Source organism: Eriocheir sinensis, chromosome 2, assembly GCF_024679095.1.
Source record: "Eriocheir sinensis breed Jianghai 21 chromosome 2, ASM2467909v1, whole genome shotgun sequence".
Lineage (NCBI taxonomy): Eukaryota > Metazoa > Arthropoda > Malacostraca > Decapoda > Varunidae > Eriocheir > Eriocheir sinensis.
This window is the reverse complement of record NC_066510.1, coordinates 23,688,207-23,709,751: the sequence shown is the minus strand read 5'-3', so window position 1 is coordinate 23,709,751 and position 21,545 is coordinate 23,688,207. Positions and strand designations below refer to the sequence as shown.

Here is a 21,545-nt window from a genome sequence, read left to right as displayed (position 1 = left end):
AGCTGCATTAGGGTCTTGAGGCCGTTCGCTGCTCAAAGAACATCTCGTGAAAGAAAGTAAAGCCACTCAAGAGTTTGAGGAGGAAATGGCGGCTTCAGAGACGGTGAAAAATGACGATGACTTGAGGCGACTAATGAATCGGAGAGTCAGTTTTAGAGGAAATCTATCATGAAAATCAAAGGAACGTTAAGGAAAATCATGTGCCGTCTGTAATATATGGGCAGACTGATTTACATATCTATTAATCTGTGTACATCACGCGCGGCCCAGTCAAACGTTGGAAGAATGTGAGAAAGTTACGTACAGGTCGTTATCGCCTAGCTTTGTTCTTACTGGTCATGTGGAAATTGTTTCACGGGCTCTGAAGTGTAAAATATACGGGTCTTGTCCATCCCCCCACACACACCCTCCCTTCTCCTTTCAGGCTCCCCGTCCCGTTCCTCCCCTTCCTCCTCGCCCCCCCCCCCCCTTCTCCCTCCTGTCGCCCTCGCCAGCCTCTCCTAATCCCTCATTCGGCGTAAATTGGACCGTTTCACCAAATGACTAGAAGTAGATGACAACGCGGCGAGCATTATAACGTAGCGGACCAGAAATGAACTTTCCTACGGTGCAACCATCTTACCTCGCTCAGAATTCATGGAATACCTTTGTAGGCGAGGCAATAACTTACTGTCGAAGATTGGATATTTATCCCTCTCGGAGGATTTGCGCTCCGTCGAATGCGATGTATTTACACTTCCCGGACTTAGATTATGCCGCATATATATTAGAGCGGCGTCTGAGGGCGGACGGACCCAATATATGTTTAAACTCTCTTCCTCCTTTACTTTTTTGTCCTTCCTGAACCTGGCGCGTCACGGTCAAATATTCCCCCGGCTCGCTGTCAACAAGCGGAGGCCATCTTGCCTGGGGACGTTTCGGAGTCTCATTGTACTTCACTTCCTTCTCCGCCTCCCGAGGATATTGGTCTGTCTGCGCCAAGACGCTCGTCGGGATCTTTCAGTCAACACGGCAGCCTCAGGCGACAATAATTCCCCCAGCTCTCGCCCACCCACTCCCACCCTCGCCCCCTGCCCCTGTCTTCGCCCACCCTTTATTCCTGTACTGATTCCTTCTTTTATCATCTTTTTCATCCACCTCTTCTTCATTTTACTTTATTTTTTCTTTTCTTCTAATTTCAACTTCTCTTTGCTTATTGTTTTTACTTCCACTTCTTAAGCTCCTCCTCCTCCTCCTCCTCCTCTTCTTCTTCTTCTTCTTCTTCTTCTTCTTCTTCTTCTTCTTTTTCTTCTTCTTCTTCTTCCTCATCCTCATCCTCCTTCTCTTCTTCCTCTTCCTCTTCCTCGTCCTCCTCCTGCTCGTACTCAAAGTTCTTGCAATTTCACGAGCAGGGAAATCGCAAGCCTTTCATAGCCACCCTATTTATCTCAACTATTTGACTGTCTCCCATCCCTTCCAGCCTCCCATCCTCCCTCCATATCCCCTTCTCGTCCCTCCTCCCCCTCGTCTCCACGGCACCAGCAGAGTGACGGGTGCGTTGTGCGTCCTGGCAAAACTGGACGCACGCTCACACAATCACCAAAAGAGGAAAGGGAAAATAAATGCTCCTAGAAAAAAAAAAGAGGAAAAAAATGGTTGCAATGGAAAGTTTATACCACAAAAGAGTTGTCTACTCCCTTCATTGTGTGACATTGAAAGCACGCATTATCCATTTCTGTTTGGGCGAGCAGAAAACTTTAATTTCACGTGACAAAGGGAGATTTTTTTACGTGGAGTCAGTGATAGTGGTGGTGACAGTCCCTGACGCCGCCGGCTCTGCCCACAGCGTTCTGACAGCTCCATTGACGTGTTGCTTTTGGTGTGGATGAAGCCAACACATTTTTTTAATCTTATGTATACAATTTTTGGGCTAGGAGAGTGGGTCGTCCGCCTCTTGGTGTGTGGAAATGCAAATATACATCAATACTGACCGAGAGAGCTTCCAGTGTTATAAGCTTCCTTTTGTACATCTGCATATTGGCTCATAGACTTTTTCCCCTCACCTAATCATGCAAGACAGTGGTGTTAGCCTAAATTTCCACGTAGCAAGTTTTTATTTTATATTATGCATGAACACATACCTGCTCTACCTTTCCATCAGCATCTTTATTTTTTTAGGAAGTTTTCATATATAAAATAACTTGATTACTACCGACAAAGTGCAGATAACATATTTTGCTGGAGTGGTATTTCAGCAATTTCATGTAAGACCCTTGTGCAATTGGTGTTTTCAGTCTGTGTTACTTGCATAGGTGTTCTTGGAAGTAGAATCATGCCGTTGCACAATGTTAGCTCAAGGCTGCTGGGGAGTAGGATAAATAGTAAGGGGAGAGGGGGGTAGAGCTTGGAGTGAGTAGGCGAAGCTATTTTACTTTAGGTTAGGTTAGATTTTCTTTTTGTGTCACTTGTTTTGGTGTTCATGGAAGTAAGATCATATCCTTTCACAATACGGGCTTGAAGTTGGCTGGAGAAGCAGGGGGCGAGGGCAGGAAAAAAATTGAAGGCAGAGAGGAGGTATCTATATAGGGAAAGTTGAATTAGGTTTGGGTAGGTTTTCACTCAGTTACTTATGCCGGTGCTCTTCAAAGTAATATCTCGTTGTTGCATAATGTTGGCTTGGGACTGGTTAAAGAAGCAGCGGGAAGGTGGGCAGGAAAAAAATGAAGACAGAAGGTTTAAGCAAAGTAAGGTTAAGTTAGGTTAGGTTTTCAGTCCGCTATACCTATCTTGGCGTTCTTGAAAGTGAGATCTCTGTTGCATAATGTTGGGGTGGGGCTGATGTCACAAGAGATAAGGGTACATGTAGAGGAGAGGAGAGGGGGTGGTGCAGAAAGGTATGTCCCGGAGTAAGGTTTGGGTACATAAGATTCTCACTGTCTTGCTTATTTTTGGTGTTCTTGGGAGTAAGATCACGTCGTTATACAATGTAGGCTTGGGGCTAGTGGTTGGGGGATATGTGAAGGTAAGCAAGTGGAGATCGGGGTGGAGGGGGAGACGTTACAGGGTGGGGTAGGGCGGGGTGTAGCGGAGTTAAGTGTAAGGTGTGGCGTGGCGGCGCGGGTCCTTGTTACACCTTCTCCCTGTTAGTGGCTGTGTTGACCCTCAGTCGTAAACACCGCGATAATTTTGTTTATGTCCGTCCTCCCCGCCACGCCCGCCTCCGTAAAGGATTCGTTAACAGTGTGTGTGTGTGTGTGTGTGTGTGTGTGTGTGTGTGTGTGTGTGCACGAGGGGTCTCTCTCAGTCTCAGGTGCACAGATCTCAACACTGGAAAGATTTATGCATATAGCGATGATCTATTAGTTTTTTTCCCGTCCTTTGTTTTTATATCGCACGTTTTTATTTATTGTTTGGCTCTTCTTTTATCGTTATGAGCTTTGATGTTTTACCAGGATTCGCTTGTACATCAGACACACACATGCACACACGTACACACAAAAAAACAGTAGCAACAATTTCCCACATCAACATCTCCTGTAAGAAAACTCGCCCATCTTTCCCCTTCATCTCCCCTTGTTTACACACACTTCAGCCAGCAGGGCGGTACTCGGCGCACACCAGCAGTACGAACTCGGCTCACAACAGCAGCACGTGGCCATCCTTAAAATCCCAACTTTCATCGCAAAACTCTAAGTAGCAACCCTCCCTGAAAGACCATGAATGCCAGGCTGTTAGGCAGTTTTGAGCATCGTGAACCTGAATGACGCGGCTTAGTTAATTATCATATAGATTTTTTGTTGCAGTGCTTATGGGTGTATAGAAAGCACGGAAATGAGCCCTCTCTTCATGTCTCTTTGATGGCCGGCCCGAGAGGAGCTTTTCTTCACAGGCTCCTGACGCTTCGCGGACCTAAGCTGCTTGAATTTCCTTTTTTGCGGCGCGGGTATTGCAGTACTTAGGCGGAGTGTTAGCAGAGCGATGCCTGTGAGGGTGAGCTGCGCGGCGCCGCATCCGTCTGTCCTTCACTTCAGGCCACATCAAAGCCTTGGACAGGAAACTTTTATTGATGTAAAATTCAAATAAAACTCATTTTGTTGTTCCTACACGCAGGCACCCACGCACCCATATGAGCTTGCACGCATATACGTATGTACAAACATGCTTGCAAACTCGGCATACACACAAACATCCTCCTGTACTAAAACACACACACACACACACACACACACACACACACACACACACACCACTCCCGTGGCTTAACTGGTTAGAGCGCCGCGCTGCAAGGCTTCACGGCCAAACAGGCGGCGGTTCGAGCCCCGCTTAGGCCGGATTCTTTCCGGGAGTGGTTACTGTCCCTCCTTGAGCAAGGGGGATGGGGGGTGTGGTGTGTTAGGTCCTGGCAGTACCCAGAGATCGACGATAAGGAGCATGCACTTCCTCTTGTCGGGAGGGTACCTGCTGGCGAAAGCGAGTCCAACTCGTGATCAGGCCGTGGTGAATTACACACACACACACACACACACACTCTCTCTCTCTCTCTCTCTCTCTCTCTCTCTCTCTCTCTCTCTTGTGTATGTGTGTGTATTATGTGTGTGTGTGTGTGTGTGTGTGTGTGTGTATCGGACCAAAGGTACGAGCGCTGCACCGGTGGGGGCGTCTGGTGAGCCGGGAGTCTTACAAGGACGGGGCCGCGCTGGTTACAAGACGGACCAACAATGCTCGATTGACGACGTGCGAGTGAGGGTCGTCATCACGACTGCCAATAATCCGCCGTGTTGGGGCCGCTTTTGTTGGCTGCAGTTAGACGGTATTGTAATGTTGTCCCTGATTGTAGAGAAGACTCACTGCCTCCTGGCCTGCCTCCAAGACTGGACAGCGAGCATCGGTAACAATGGACTGTGTTGTAAGTTGCTGCATGTGTCTGCCCAGTGATTAGTCCCTCTAACACACAACTTGCTTATAGTTTCACGAGTATAGACTCCGTTTGCTAATTGACAGACTACAGATACGACGACGAGACGGTAGAGTGACTGTCAATGACACACACGCGCTGCTCTTCGCAGGGAACTTCGAATAAGTAAGAAGTGTAATTATCATATATGCCTTAAAGTATATTGGATGTTTTGATAATTTTCTTGTATACAGCAACACGAGGTCGTCTTATTAATAGACTGAAGAAGAGAAACCACAAATATCTTTCAAGTAATTAAAATCCAAAGTAGACATTTCCATCGACATTACTCCTATGTAAGTTGAAATTATTATTTGATGAGCGTATTTTTTTTCTTTTTCTCAGAAGCTTCATTGGACCTCCGCCCCTTCCTTGGGAGCCATAGGGTAACATGCTTACGTAAGCTCCTTGAACTCGCAGCATTTCTCTATTTATCGGAGCACTTTTCCTCGGAGTGTTTGTAGTTTACACGTTCCTTCCATTTTCTCTGCTCCTCGCGGGTCTCCATTAGCAGCCGCCGCTTCCTTTGGCTTCACATTCACACGAGAAAAACGCCAAATTACCATCTGGGTATTAAAAGAGCCGCCGCAGGTGCAGCAAGTCCTCGAGGCTCCAATGGCGTGGCTTCTTTAATCTGGGGATGAGGCTGCAGCGACTTCTTTGATTGGTCGGTTGTTTTCAAATTAACTTGAGTGCTGTTTTCAGAATTCGGACGAGGTGGTGGCGTGAGGCTTTCGGGCTGTCCCCTCCTCCTCCTCCTTCTCTCCTCCTCCCACCTCTCCCTCACTCTGCCTCACTCCCTCCCCTGGCCCCCCTCTCCCCTCCCTCCTCCCCCCAGGAAAACACCGGCACCCGTGGGAAATCAAGGATATATTTGTCTCTCCCGCGGCAGCTAAGTGAGGCGCCTCCAGGTTGCTTAATGTCGGAGTCGCAACCCCGAGCCCTTAAAAAAGAGGAGCAGCGCCGTGTATAATATACGAACATTTCTGAGGGAACGATGCCGGGCTCTTAAAGGCTTGCCCTCCTGATGAAGTGAGGAAGAGAGCCTCTGAATTCGCCGGGGTCGTGGGAGCGGTGGTGGTGGTGCCGAAGAAATTATCACCGCCTGATGGTTTGCGATGAATTCCTCTGATCACTTTCGCGGACCTCCTCAAGAAAGCCTTTAGGACACAGCTAAGTGTTCTGGGTTCCATCTCATCTTTTAACATTATTATTTTCGGTAAACTTTCATCTTTTTATACTAACGTCCTGGATGAATTGAACTTTCATTTTTCTGTATTTCCTTCCATCTCTCTTGAAAGGAGCGGCTTCGAAGTCAAAATTAATCAGTATATTCTTTATGATTCATGTATGTAATAAGTGGCGTTGTGCAGCGGAGCCGAAACGGTGAGGGAGACGTGGGCTGGGAGGAGGAGAGGGGAAACTTGGGAGGGAGGGGAAGAGGAGGGTAGGAGAATGGAGAAGAATGTGCGCAACCTACAAAGACATTAGCGTGGGAGATCTACAGGGAGGGAGGGAGAACAAGGGTGACGTGGAAGAAGGGGAGGAAAAGGAGATTGGAAGTGAGGAAAGAAAGGTAATAAAGAGAAAGGGAAGATGGAAAGTAGGATGTTGAGTGAACTGGGAAGGGATAGAGAAGCAGGGAGTGATGTGAGACGGTGTTTTGCGGGGAAATAGCTCCTCGGTAGGGTTAGGGGAGTGATAACAAGCTAGTGTAAGACCGACCAAGAAAGTCATCTGCTTTTCTTATTTACTCTGTTCATCTGTTCTCTGAAGCGTAATAACATGCAGGGAATCAAATCATGTTATTACGCTTATTTTTGTTTCCGATACTTCTTAACTAAGGGTAATTATTATTTTTTTGGGTTTGTTCGAAGGGTCTTTTTTTTTCCGAGTCCCGCCTGGTCCACTCGTGTCACACCCTTCCCGCTCTTCCTCCCTTTTCCGTGCTTTTCCTGGCGCTCCTGTTAACATCACGCCTTTGTTAATGTACGGTTTCACCCCCCCCCCCCTTCCCTTTCCCTCACCTCTCTCTCTCTCTCTCTCTCTCTCTCTCTCTCTCTCTCTCTCTCTCTCTCTCTCTCTCTCTCTCTCTCTCTCTCTCTCTCTCTCTCTCTCTCTCTCTCTCTCTCTCTCTCTCTCTCTCTCTCTCTCTCTCTCTCTCTCATCTATCTAAATCTATCTATCTATCTATCTGTCTATTTACCTCGATGACTTCTGAAATGCGTAGCTCAAATCTCATACTTTACTGACGTGATTTTTTTCCCCTATTTTCCCTATTTTCCTATTTTTTCCTATCACTTTTTTCTATTTCATCTCAGTCACCGCTTCAAGCCAAACAGTTTCCCCTGCACTCCATGACCTTCACCTCCCGATCTCTCTCATTCCATTCTCCCCAACTCCAAACCCTTCACACCCCCTTTACCTTTCCCACCTCCCCTTTGCACCTCCCCCCCTTAACCGCACCCGACGTTACCTCACCCCACCTTTTCCTTACCCCTCCTTGAATGCATTGCCCGTCTACCTCGTGCTGTCTTTTTTCTAGGGCTGCATTTTCCTCTAGGATGATTCCCCCGCCAATATAAATACCGTGTAAGAATAGCCGTGATGTGAAACGGAATAAAAAGTTTTGAATGTTTGTGGTTAGGTTGTTTACTAACTTTAAACTTACTCTTGTGGTAGGGCTGATTATTTGTTTGTCTTAGGAATGGTAGTATGTATGGTGTGCTTGTGGTTTTGCAGCATTGGGAAACGTTTTTTTGTTATATTATTAATAGACGGGTGTTCTTGTAGATGGGTGAGGGGTGAGTGAGTAGTGAAGGTTGTGGATGTAGGTGTTGATGGATGATAGTATGTGTGTGTGTGTGTTCAGAGGTATTCCAATAGGTCCACCTCGCCGTCTCTCATCGCTACTGTTGTTATCGTTGTTATCATTACCGTCATCATCATCTTGTTATTCTTCTTCATGTTTCTTGTCCTTCTTTCCAAGTATTGTGTTTATTATGTACAACTACCTGTTCTCTATTCCTCCTCTTTTTCTTCTTTTCGTTTGCTCTTCTTCATTTTCTTCATTTTCTTCTTCTTCTTCTTCTTCTTCTTCTTCTTCTTCTTCTTCTTCTTCTTCTTCTTCTTCTTCTTCTTCTTCTTCTCCTCCTCCTCCTCCTCCTCCTCCTCCTCCTCCTCCTCCATTTTCACACCTCGTCTACTCCAATACCGTGGCTTTTTGTCAGGCGTCGATGGGGGAGCTGCCGTGTTATGTTGGCAACCCTCGCCAACCCTCGCGTCCTTACATCTCCCTCACTCTCAGCCTCCCTCCTCGCCGCCACCACCACCACCACCTCCACCACTACCAGCAACAACAGCAACAACAACAGCACTCCTTCTACTGCATGCTACTTCTTCTGACATAATCACAATAATTTTTACTGCCACCACCATTACATTACAACAACAACAACTACTACTACTACTACTACTACTACTACTACTATTCCCGTATCACCCATAATTACCACCACTTCCCATATCAATCATTATCTCACAACCCACCTAGCAACACCACCTCCATCACCACCACCACCACCACGAACAGACATACGGTACATACCACAGGGCCGAGTGAGTGGCATGAGTCGTACTTCCTCACCTTTCCTCACCTCCCTCAACAAATCAACACCCCTCCTCCTCCTCCTCCTACCCCCCCCCTCACCTTCCTTCCCCAGGTGGATGTCATACCACGCGCGCTTCGGGACTTGTCTACATTTTGGTTCCGTTGCAAAACATCGCCACAACATCTGGTTCCCTCCCCCGCTGGTTTTGGAGAAGGCTTTATTTTTTCCCTCTCACTCTCTCTCACTCTCTGTCTCCCTCTTTCTCTCGCTCACTTTTTTTTTGTGTATGTGTGGTGGGAATTTCTCTCTCTTGCTGGTAGTGGTGTTTGTTGTTTTTGAATTTTAGTTTCTGTTCGTATTTTTAGCAGTTGACGTGGGATTTTTATTTTATTTATCTGTATTATATTCTTTTGTTTTTTTGTGTGTATTTGTTTCTATAGATGTGGTTTTCTTGATTCTGGTTCTTTTAATTAACGCGTGTCTTTGTCGGCTGTATCTATTTTTGTCTCTCTCTCTCTCTCTCTCTCTCTCTCTCTCTCTCTCTCTCTCTCTCTCTCTCTCTCTCTCTCTCTCTCTCTCTCTCTCACACACACACACACACACACACACAAACTCTTTCCCTTGATAAAAACTAAATTTCTTGACAAACATTTTCTCGCCGGTGTTTGGCAGACATTTGATAAACTTGATGCTGTAAAAAAACAGAACAAAAAAACATCCAGCTTGTGGGTCTTTTATGCGACGGTTGGCGCAGACTCTCCTCTGAGCCTGAGTTTTCTTTTTTATATTTTCCTTTTTTTCCCTCGCAGTCGCTCTCAAGTCCCATTGGCAGGCAGCTTATGTAACAGTGGTGGCAGGTGTTGTAATATTGTTTTTATGCAGGCGCAAGAATCGTGGACCATGTTGAGGGAATGTTCTTTTAAATGGAAATGAGTCGAAATGGATGAGTTCTTATATATATTTTGGTTTTATAGAGCTGTATTTTAATTGATTTCTTTTTTAGTGGAAGTGTGAGAAGGTATCTCTTCGAATACCTGCTCTTGATGGAGTGTCTTGGAGGTGCTTCAGATATTTGCAGGTTTATTTGCAGTTGACTTGTTATTTTATTACTTTGTGTTTTCTTCATGCCTCAAATTACTTGCTTGTTATAAAGAGTCTTGGCCATAGGTTGATCGTGATGCTAATTACGGTCAAAGGATATTTCAGTAACTTTCCATGACAAACAATCCTTTTAGTCATGATGATTGTGGTGGTGATGGTGTTGGCTTAGTAAGGCTGTGATGTTGTGGACTGTGATGTTGTTGTTTGTTTGTGGTGATAGTGGAGGTAGTGAAGGTTGTGATGGCAGTAATGGTGGTGATTGTGATAGTATACTAACGATGGTGGTAGGAATGATGAAGATTGTGCCGGTAATGGTGGTAGTATTGGTGGTGGTGGCAAGGATAAAAGTAAGGAAATAGCACTGGCTGTCGATCTTTCGGGGTGTTGGTGGTGGCGACGGCGGCGGCGGTGGAAAGGGACAACAAAAGTGAGTGAGTGCTGACTGCTGGGTCCTCGAGGCGTTGTAGTTGTTATTGTTGTTGGTGGTGGTGGTCGTGATGATTGTGGTAGCGGTGGCGGTGGTGGTAGTGGCGGTGGTGGTGGTGGCGGTGGCGGCGAGAGACAACAAAAGTGAGGGAGTGCTGGCTGTCGGGTCCTCGGGGTGACATCCGGGCTCCTCTGTCGCTAATAAATTAAACTTTGGACCGGCAAATGGAGTTTCTTGAGATAATATATCATCAAAGTCTTAAACAGCCATTCATTTCGCTAGGAAACAAAAGTTAGAAAGTCAGTTGAGAGTTGTTGAGCAAGATTTAACAACTTCCATTACTCTGTCCTCTATTGCTTCGGGTTTTGCTCCACTCGCTGTTGTGGAGAGTGTAAGCAACCTCTAGCACCATTTTCTTCTTTGTATACACTCCTTGAACTATATGCACCATACCAATAATAAGAAATGTTTTGTATATACTTTAACATGTAATGCTTTCTTATCCGTGCTAGAAAGTGAGATTCTCTTTGGTATAGAGCGGCTGTCTTTTCTGTTCTCGTTATCTCTTTCACAAGTATTGGTTTGTTGTGAACAGTTTACTTAAAAGGCGGATGTGAATGGGTGTGGTACGCCTTCCTCGTTGAGTAAAATTTGGACGCAATATAATTTCTTCCTTATCCGAAGATCTCAGTAATAAGAATAAGAATAAAAGAAGAATAGTGGGTAATAGTAATAATGATAATGATAATAATAATAATAATAATAATAATAATAATAATAATAATAATAATAATAATAATAATAATAATAATAATGTCTTTTTCCTTTAATTGTAATTCTTATTCTCATTCATGTTATTACTTTTGGAAATATTGGATACACTATGGGTGTACATTAGGTGTCAGCTCACACGCTCACTGGAGCAATCCGCGGCCGCCCCTCCCCGCCGCGCCATGCATCGCTCCCTAGACTATAATCGACCGAGGTAACCCGAGACTCTTCACTCAGTAAGCAGCCTGGCAGCGTGCACCGTGTTGTCATTTGGTCATCCCTCTATATTGGCCTCTCCTGCATGACCCCTGTCCTCAAACAGTGTCCAAAGTATAAACGTGAAGTACCACTTGGCAGTGTGTGGGAAAATATTGCCTCATTCTAACCCCTGTAACGATACAGGTAACATTACCTATTAGCACAGCAAATACGCCTCCCACAGCCCATGTGGAAGTAACAGTGTTTTGCGGTTGTTGTTTTCATTTCGCCTAAGTCAGAGAGATCATTGCCACTATACCTGTCCAGGGACACGTTGTTATCTCATGCCAGACAATTGTTTACCTCTCGTCATAGGAAACGGGAAGACTTGGGGAGAGGAGGAGGGGGCGCCAGCGTGGCACTGACGCAGGCGCTCTCGCCGCACAAATAAACCCGACATTTTACGGGGGGGAAGCAGGGGGGTAAATTTCAAAGTACCCGCCACAACACAAGTGCGTGTGTCGGCTTCACCCGGTGGACCCGGCGCGCTCTTGGGAGGGCAAAAAGAAGGCCACGTTCATTCATCCGCAGTGCGAAGGAGCAGCGGGAGAGGGAAAAATACGGACTCGTGCCGATGTAAAATACAACTCCCAATCTAGCGAGAAAAAAGGGGGGCCACAAAATGGTAGCCCCTGCGCGCGGCCCACGAGCCACGCCACCCCGCGTGTACGATAACCTCGTCCTTTGCCGAGGCTCCTGCCCGCCGGCGGCGTGGCCTTCTTTTCCCTCGCTTTGTGTGCTTGCCCCTCACGTGCCACGTGTAGCAAACGTTACCTGGCATGACTCCAGAGCGAATCTAAGCGGCGGCAGCAATGTGACTTACCAGCAGCCTCAGTAGGGGACAGGGAGGGCGATCGGGCGGGAGGGCCGCCGTGCCGGGAAGGCGCTGGGCCCGGCTGGCGACACAATGTGTTGAGGGAGGGAGTCATGCTCGCCAGGCGCCCACCCTCGTCTCCATGACATAAACCCGGCCTGAAAAGTTACTGTCTTGACTGTACGCAGCAAATATTTCAGCCTGGCTTGCGGGTTGCCAGGCCGCTGCGGTGTGGCCACGCTCCCTCGCATCGCCTGGTGCCGGGCGGAGGGCGCGGGGCTCTTTGCGGCGGCGGGGACGGTATTGGCTGATTTTCTTATAAATCAATGTTAGACATGATTCAGCCGTAACAATAGATTATAAGTGTTTGAGTTGTCATCATCACGTTCTGTCCGATAGCGGTATTCAGAGAAGAGATCATGGAATGCGGTATTCAAAATGTTTATTATTTTTGGTTTTCAAAGACGTTCTGAAGAAAAATGCCGAAAAAATGTTTTGTGTATTTGGTAAAATTATTATTTTTTAAAATATTTCTTTTTGACGTTGTTCACATACAATGAATAAAAAATATATCGTTTCTCTACATGTGGTTGTATGTCTTACAAGTCGGTATAAAGACAAAAAAATTCCGTCGCAGCGTCTCAAGGCGGAGCGGCGGCAAACACAGCGCCGCCGCCCATCGCCGCCGCCGCCTTCCTCCGTCCGCTGAAGAGGTTTCTATCAGCCTACACCACTATACATTAATTTACTAAGGCTTTGTAAGGACTTGTGACAAGCACTGTAGGCAGGGCTCTTGCATGGGCAAAGTCCCAATGGTGGCCGCGGCGATGGGACCACTGCCTGCTGCCGATGCTCCCGTTAGCAAAGATCTAGTCACGAACCGACGCAATATTGGCTCCTATTTTAGTGGTGGAAATATTTCAGAGGAAAAGATTTAGCTTTTAAATCGTTCAATGAAATATTTATTTTTAATGTTCACTTAAGTTACCGATTTCATGTTGTTTTGAGGAATATACAATATACAATGATACAGTGTATATTAGTTTAGATATAGCAAAACATTTTCGTTTCATAAACACAGATGAAGTTATGCCCATGCATTATTTAATTATATAAACAAATATGAATGAAAAAACGAACCCAAGGAACTTTATTTGTATGTGAACAAGAAAAATAAGCTACGAACTATTTTTTCATAGATGTACAATAACTACATAAATTAATAAATAAATGAACACACACACACACACACACACACACACACACACACACACACACACACACACACACACAGATATATATATATATATATATATATATATATATATATATATATATATATATATATATATATATATATATATATATATATATATATATAATTATTTGATAACACGGTTTATTGATATTTGAATTAATTTTATTTATATTCATTAATGTGCATATTATTAAACATGCGTGTAATTACATTTCTCTATATTTTGTTCATTTTTCTGTATTCACGTTTACCTATCTATTATTTATCTATATTTAACTACTTACCTGTAAGTCTGTCTTTCTGTATGTTGATGTAATTTAAGTATGTATCTGTCTAACTAAGGAACTAAGTAGCTATCTAGCTAACTAACTAACTAACTGACTAACTAACTAACAATATATATATATATATATATATATATATATATATATATATATATATATATATATATATATATATATATATATATATATATATATATATATATATATATATATATATAATGCACATGTAATAAGTATTAATATTTTTGATGCGTCCCATGTGAAGCAGGTGGTCGGGGGAGCCGCAGGCACGCGGGGAGGGTGCTCACAGGTGATCAAAGAGGCACGCGTGGCCAATACAAGTGACCACGTGGCCAGGAGCTCCATATCAGAATAACTATAATAAAATGGGGCCGGACGGACCTCCATTGCCTGCATTATTCACGCCTCGGCGGGACGGAGAGGTATCGCGATGACGTCAACACTGCGTCGTTTTTCTTTTTCATGTAGTACAAGAAGCAGCGGCGTGAATCCGTCATTGTCACGCGATAAGTTGGTCAGCAGTTTTGGCACTAATTCAGCGAGGCGAAAATACTGACCAGCCTCGTGCGTTGCGGAGATAATGTCTTTCAACCGGCTGGAAATTATCGTCGGCTACATTATACTAATTACTATCGCCAATGTAAGGCAAATGAGAGCACCCGGTGTGTGTGTGTGTGTGTGTGTGTGTGTGTGTGTGTGTGTGTGTGTGTGTGTGTGTGTGTGTGTGTGTGTGTGTGTGTGTGTGTGTGTGTGTGTGTGTGTGTGTGTGTGTGTGTGTGTGTGTGTGCTGGGTAAGAATTATGTCTATTTGGCTTGCCTAAAATACTTTGGTTTTACTTTATCACTTCATGAACACAGAAAGTGTTTGGAGGATAAGCCTTTCACGGGAGTCACGGAATCATGTCAAACTGTTTTTCGTGATTGCTGTTTTACCTGTCGTCCGCCGTGCTGCGGCCGCCCATGAATCACGTATTTACAGCCCGAGCGTGTTGAAGTACATCAGAAAAGCCACGTCTGTCCTGGGGAATAAACACGGAAAATAATGTTTGCCTCGGTGCCAGGATAGAAAAACAATAGCATTTGCCTGAAATTATTTAAAACAAATATTTTTTTGTATTTTTTTAATTCATTTTATTCTGATTATTTTTGCTCTTGAAAATGTATTTTATGAACAGAAATTAGTGGTATTTTTCCTTTACTTAATTTCTTCTTGATATTTATAGCTTTCTTCGTGAATTTTGTGCTAAAAAGTTTTTTACAGGAATTCAAATCCAACTTGGCTATCTACATGTAATTCAATATACCATAATTTGTTAAAACCTTTGTCGCTTATAATTACATATTAAATATGTTTTATTATGTGAGCAGGGCGTCACCCTCTTGTTTACTAATATACAAATATTATCTCCCCTGAACCTGCAGGTGAGCGTTCCTCTCGGCAACCTGATCTCACCCGGAGTAGCTGCTGCTGAGGCTGAACAAACACTCCGCTCCAATCAAAACGGTTTCTCATCAGGTTTTGACACCACATGTTGCTGGTCCGGATACAAGGCGAGTGCTCTGCGTGCTTGTCTCATGTTCATATAACATGATACAACAACAACAAAAAATGTTTCGAAATCACTACTGCTACCAACACTGATACTGCTGTTACTGATATCACTTCTATAACAAATACTAATATAATTTCTCATCTTCCCTCTCCTCTTCCCTCTTGTCCTTTCCTTCTATTGTTATTATTAATATTAAATAATTATACTACTACTACTACTACTACTACTACTAGAGCTGCTGATACTATCACTACTACTACTACTACTACTACAGCTGCTGATACTATCACTACTACTACTACTACTACTACTACAGCTGCTGATACTATCACTACTATTACTACTACTACTACCACTACTACTACTTCTGCTACTACTACTATTTCCCCTTACATCGAAAGAGTTAGATAATATAAATAATTGATAGTAATATGATAATAAATATAATAAATAATAATGATAATAATAATAATAATAATAATAATAATAATAATAATAATAATAATAATAATAATAATAATAATAATAATAATAATAATAATAATAATAATAATAATAATAATAATAATAATAATTTTACTGTTAAGGAAACCAATGATATTTCTCGAAATGGATCAAGGTTTGGTAAATGAAAGGCTTATATCCACGTCTGTATATTTACCCGAAACGGAGAAGGGGAAAAAATAAATAGAGAGGACGGAAAAAATGTGTAGAAAATAAAACACGACGGCTGCTTCTACGGCCGTCGCGGCGCCTTGAATACGTAACGTCGTCAGCCCAAGAAACTCTGAAAACATGTTTGTGTGTAGCTTTCTTCTCTTAGCTTTGTTTCGTCCACCGCCTGGAAATGACATTAGAGTTCTTGCTCCCAACCTTCGTCTCTGATTAGCGCGAGGAAAAACACTCCAGATTTGATTAAGTCCTTCACCAACGACATCTTTCGCCCCGTGTGATTGGGGGAAAGAGGGGGAGAGCCTGCTAGTGGTGGTGGTGGTGGAGGTGGTGGTGGTGTGTCGTAGTAGAGGTGGCTGGGGACGGTGGTAGCAGGTGTGTTGGTGGTGACAGTGATGGTACCGGCAGCACCGTCGCCTTTGGTTCCCACATGCAGGTTGTGGGGAAGACGCTGGGGGAGTGTGGCTGCTGAAGTGCCTCTGTGAAGGACAAAACATATCATTCAGTAAAACTTTCTAATATGTGTTCATTGCCCTATAGACAGACGGCAAGTGTATTGATGACGGTCTTGCCTGAACTTTGGAAGTTATATGTTCTTATGTGTTATGTGTTACTCTATTATTTATTTATATACTTAGATAAGCGTTTGATTGGCATGGATGTTAAAAGGATGATAAAGGATAACGAATCAATCATTGAGTTTTATTCAACGGAGCAGTGTCATTAGTATTGCTTCGTCGTTAGCCAGGGTAGGTAAAGGCTTTAATGATATTTCGTAACTATAATACATGTATATTTCTCGGTTCGAGGCAGTTCTTAGTGTCTATGTGCACCTTGACCTAAGACTCAAACTCTTCTTGTTCCTTCTGCCAAAGAGTAGCCGCCCGGCAGCCATCATCTTAGACAGACAGACTTCCCAAGACCAAGTCTCTCCTGTCCACCAGGTCGCTCCCTTAGATGTATATGTATACGTATATAACGTTAATTAACTTGAAATTCGGCAACCGTGGCTGATCATCCATTTTGTGTTGCCTCTTAAAAGATGGAGTCTCGATGAAAAATCTGAGGCCCTGACGAAGGTTTCCATTTACTAACGTTCAGCGGCGCCACCTCTCTGGCCACCTTTTTGGCCTCAAAATTAACGTAATTAAATTGTTGGTCCACCAGCAGACACTGAGGGTGCACGGGAAGGCAGCACCAAAACAAGGCTGGCGTCACCCTCCCAGTCACACACTTTCTTTTCCGAGTGGAAATACTCGCGAAATGCAATAGAAATTCAAGAGTTTGATTCACTTTCCCGAAAAAATCTTTGACAGTGGTAAAAATTTTCGCATCTCATTAGGACTTTCTGTGGCCCTCGCCCCGCCTCGACTCTTTCTCCGGGAACTTTTTTCCTCTCTTTAATCAAAAGCCCGAGCGAAGACCGTTTGTTTTCTTAAGATAAAATGCAACGTTCCTCTTAGGCAACTTTCTGTTTTGCTTGAACTGTTTTCTACGGGAACTTTGAGGGCGAGGAGGAGGAGGGGGCGAGGGCATTTCGAACGGGAAAGGTAGAATTTGAGATTATTTCTCACCGGATATTGTCATCTGCGACCAAAAAGTTCTCACCTCAATTATTCCCTGGGGATTCTGCAATTTCAACTTCATATCCACGACAACACAAGATTCGGGAGCGATTATGAATTTTCATTGGTCATTAACAGGGCTGAGCCGGAGACACCTCGCAGAGCCTTAATCATCTACTCACCAGGATAGTTACAGCGGCCAGGCAATTAGAGAACTACAAGGCAATTCTGACCTTCCAATCAGAGGTCAGGATGAGGGCGACGCTTGGGCCAGTCCGCTTACGGTCACCACGAACTGCACTAGCAAAGCCCGCCTGCCAGCCAATCAGATTTAGACACGAGCATGACTTTAGTGCATCTTACCAACTGATGACTTGGCTAATGAGACTTCTCGGGCAGCGCGACGCCCCTCACCAGCACTAAGGAGGCACTCAGATCACGTTACGGCGGACAGGGGTCACACTCGCCCCCCTCCCCAGCCTCATTGAGTGGCTGCGGCACTCCTGTGAGGGCCCGAGTACTTACACGTAAGAGTCGAGGCTCGCCCCATCCTTCATTATGCTTTTCTCCCTCAAGTCAAGAAAATGGTTGAGTGGCTTTTCGTCATCTAATCACAGCCTGGCGTGAGGCAGCGCCCAGCCGACCCTCAGGAAGACACAGTAAGGCCGCCCTTGAAGTAGCCGTCGTGGCAGTGTTCCTTATGGGGGAGGCACTAAGGGCGTCCTCCTCGACTGCTCGTTGCAGGAGGCGGCTGACGAAACCATAATATCCAATACGATAGAATCCAGAAATAGCGATGTTTTGGACATTTCAGAATTCTCATTAGGCGCGAGTTTTTACGCAAGAGAAATCTTTTAGGGAGAAAACTCATATAACTTTGATCATCAAAAGGAAAAGTTAGTCTGCGGGGTTTAATTATTTGGGGGCGTTATCACGAAAATAAGTTTCGTAGTCAAGATTAAGGCGACGCTAGGCCAGATACCCATTAATGTTGCACTTAGGTGTGGACTCTTTGGCTGGGCTGCTCTCCATTTTGTGGCGCTGCCGCCAGACACTCCCGGCCGTGTTATTACTCTCCTCGCCGCTTTGAAGGAGGCGCACCCTTTCCTTTCACTGCAGCCGTGTTTTATCTTTCTTTGCGAGAGGGAAGACGTCTCCATCGACCTGTATCTGTAGGAGACGGCGGAAAAGAAACTGTTTTACGGGAAAAATTTGTCCCTGTGTTACGCATGAAACTACTACGATATTTTTCTCCGAGTGGAAAAGTAATTAAGGACAAAGAAAGAAAAAGGAGAAAGCCAGAACAGACGCGGCGGCGCGTCCCGCCATCTGCTGCACATAACTATTCCGCACTTAGGAAACGCCATTTTCCCTCCCAAGACTTTTGAGGAGAAGTTTTCTTTCCAGCTTCCTGAAAAGAGGGAAATTAATTCCACTCTGAGTCAATATTTGTTTCTCATCACTTTTCAGGTCGTGTCTTTTTTTCTTTATTTTCTAAATTGGATTCCAGATTACACGAGGAATATTTGACTGTCTCCGACTTCCATTTACATATACATGTGATGCAATGCCCTGCGTTTTTTAAGTTACGAGGGAGGTAAAGAGGAGGAGTTTTGACGCGAGAGTCGTGGAAGCATGTCAGTGTAAAGAGGAACGGAGAGTAAAATGCGCTTAGGAGTTTCGCTGCACTCTGATGGAGCGACGCACTTTTCAAGGAGGAAGGAATCCGCTCTGTAAAATGTTTCGGTGTAGACCTTACAACTGCCGGGCACAAGCTATCAACATTTACATGCTCTCGCGCCACTCTGCTCCCCCCTCCCATCCTCTACCAACCCCCCTCTCCTCCTCCTCCTCCTCCTCCTCCTCCTCCTCCTCCTCTTCCTCCTCCTCCACCTCCACGTCCTCCTTTTCCTTCTCCTCCTTGCTGTTTCTTCGTTCTTCCTTTCACCATCCTTGTGAGGTTCTTTTTTTTCACATCCTACGGACGAATATTTTCCATGAGAGTAAAACACACACGCGAGCAAACACACACACACACACACACACACACACACACACACACACACACACAGAGAGAGAGAGAGAGAGAGAGAGAGAGAGAGAGAGAGAGAGAGAGAGAGAGAGAGAGAGAGAGAGAGAGAGAGAGAGAGAGAGAGTCTTCAAGGTCGAGAGGGTTCGCGAAGTCTCCTTACCTTCGCGTGTACCTGTACTTATGGTCCCTTTTTTAGTTCACCCCTCATCAACCCTCGTCTCTGCTCTTCCCCTTCCCGTCCTCCATGTTTCTTCTTTCTCCTCGGCAGCCATACCATCAAGAAGACTCGGAGAATTACAATATCGCGGCGTTTTGAAAGAAGCAAGCAATCTCCTTCCTTTCGCTTGGTCGCCGTTCGTCTTGCTCATGGAGGAATGGCAAAGGGTTGACTGGTGCTCTCCGACTCTCACTCACTCACTCATTCACTCATTAATTCACAAGTCTTTCTTTATCGGAGACGTCTGCCGCCCTTTTCCTTAACCGCGTTGTATCTGAACGATATCAAAAGCCGCGAAATTCAAAGGAACCTCGCGGCCAAAAGTTACTCTACCTTCTGAAAACCAAATCGGGCCCCATCTCCATCAAGTTCAATTTTTGTTGGTCGTCCACAAAAGCCATATTCCCACCCCCGGCACTTCCATTATTTTTCGGAGGCAAAATTCCTGATGAGATTATGAGGTTAATTGTAGTTTGGGTAAAAAGGCTCTTAGACGTCAAAGGTTGGGACAGCATTTTAGGAACCCCGAGGAATAGTTTTTTAGGGGGTTCTTTTTCTCCTCTGGGTGGTGGGAGTGTGGCCTGGGAGTAATTAGGACAACGTGGTAAAAGTCAGCGCCCGAGAGTCTTATACTTGATACTGAAGATAGTTTCATGATTGTTTTGTTGAGTCAGGCCGCGGGCCCGGGCCTGCATGGCTCATCACTGTTTCTTAACGTGGTGAGGATTGAGATGATTCCTCCCCCTCCCCTATAGTAAGTGGTGGCTTCTTGAGGTGCCAATCAGTGGTGCAGCGGTGGTGATGGGGGAACAGTGGTGAGGAATCAGTGGCAGTCTTGTCTGACCCACCTAGCACCCTACAGCACTGGTCAGTAGTAGCACCTAACAGACAATGGTTTCACATCATTTATATATATATATATATGTATATATATATATATATATATATATATATATATATATATATATATATATATGTATATAGATATAGATATATATAGATATATAGATATAAATATATATATATGTGTGTGTGTATATATATATATATATATATATATATATATATATATATATATATATATATATATATATATATATATATATATATATACATATATATATATATATATATATATATATATATATATATATATATACACACACACACAGACACACATATATTTACATATTTTATATATGTATTCTGTATTATCACCAAATACATAAGTTCGGGCGTTAAAGACATCCTTTAAGAAATATTATTTTTTTGCTGCAGTCAGCCATCTCTAACAAAGTTTCAAATTCTCGTGAAAATTAAACTTTCCAAACAAAAACGTATATTTACCGTGGATAACAAAGCTAATTATCTTTCAAACAAAGACAGTCTCTCCCTTGGGAACAAATGAAGTAACTTTGTCATAAAAATATATCGAAAAATAATTGTCTCCTGATAAAATAATTTCTGGAAGCTGACAGTCGAAAATAGTTGACGGGAGTCGCGTGTGTGGTGACGTCACGGCGCGGCTCATGAGATGGTGTGTGTGTGTGTGTGTGTGTGTGTGTGTGTGTGCAAAAGCATTTATGGGAATGTAAGGCGAGTGCCAAACTTCCCGAGCAGCAAAGTGGTCTGCGATGTGGCTCGGCCGGTGACCTTGACTGTCGTAAGGAGGAGCACAGTGGGTGTCTTGGGTAGTGGTGGAGTGGGTGAGTGCAAAGGTGTGGCAGGAGTGTGAGTGTGGGGTGAGGGTTGGTTATGCCCTTCTGGGGGTAATGCTGTGCTCTTTATGCATGTTTACTAACAGAGTGGTGGATGAGTGGAATAGGCTTAGCAGTCATGTGATGAATGCCAATACAATTGTCACATTCAAAAATAGATTAGATAAATTCATGGACACCGATATTAGGTGGAGCTTAGGTTCAAAGGAGCTGCCTTGTACAGGCCTACCGGCCTCTTGCAGACTCCTACGTTCTTATGTTCTTATGTTATTTGCTGTTATTGGGTTAAGTTCAGGCTCAGGCAAGCCGC

General features: G+C 44.3%; 1 long non-coding RNA gene across 1 annotated transcript in view; it reads right to left on the bottom strand.

Annotated features, from left to right (window-relative positions):
• Positions 1–15,623: 15,623 nt before the first annotated feature.
• LOC126998014 (uncharacterized) overlaps positions 15,624–21,545 on the bottom strand; it is a 49,373-nt gene continuing 43,451 nt past the window's right edge. Inside the window, exon 3 of the long non-coding RNA XR_007752599.1 lies at positions 15,624–16,182. This is a non-coding gene — a long non-coding RNA (uncharacterized LOC126998014). The remainder of the gene's footprint in view (positions 16,183–21,545) is intronic.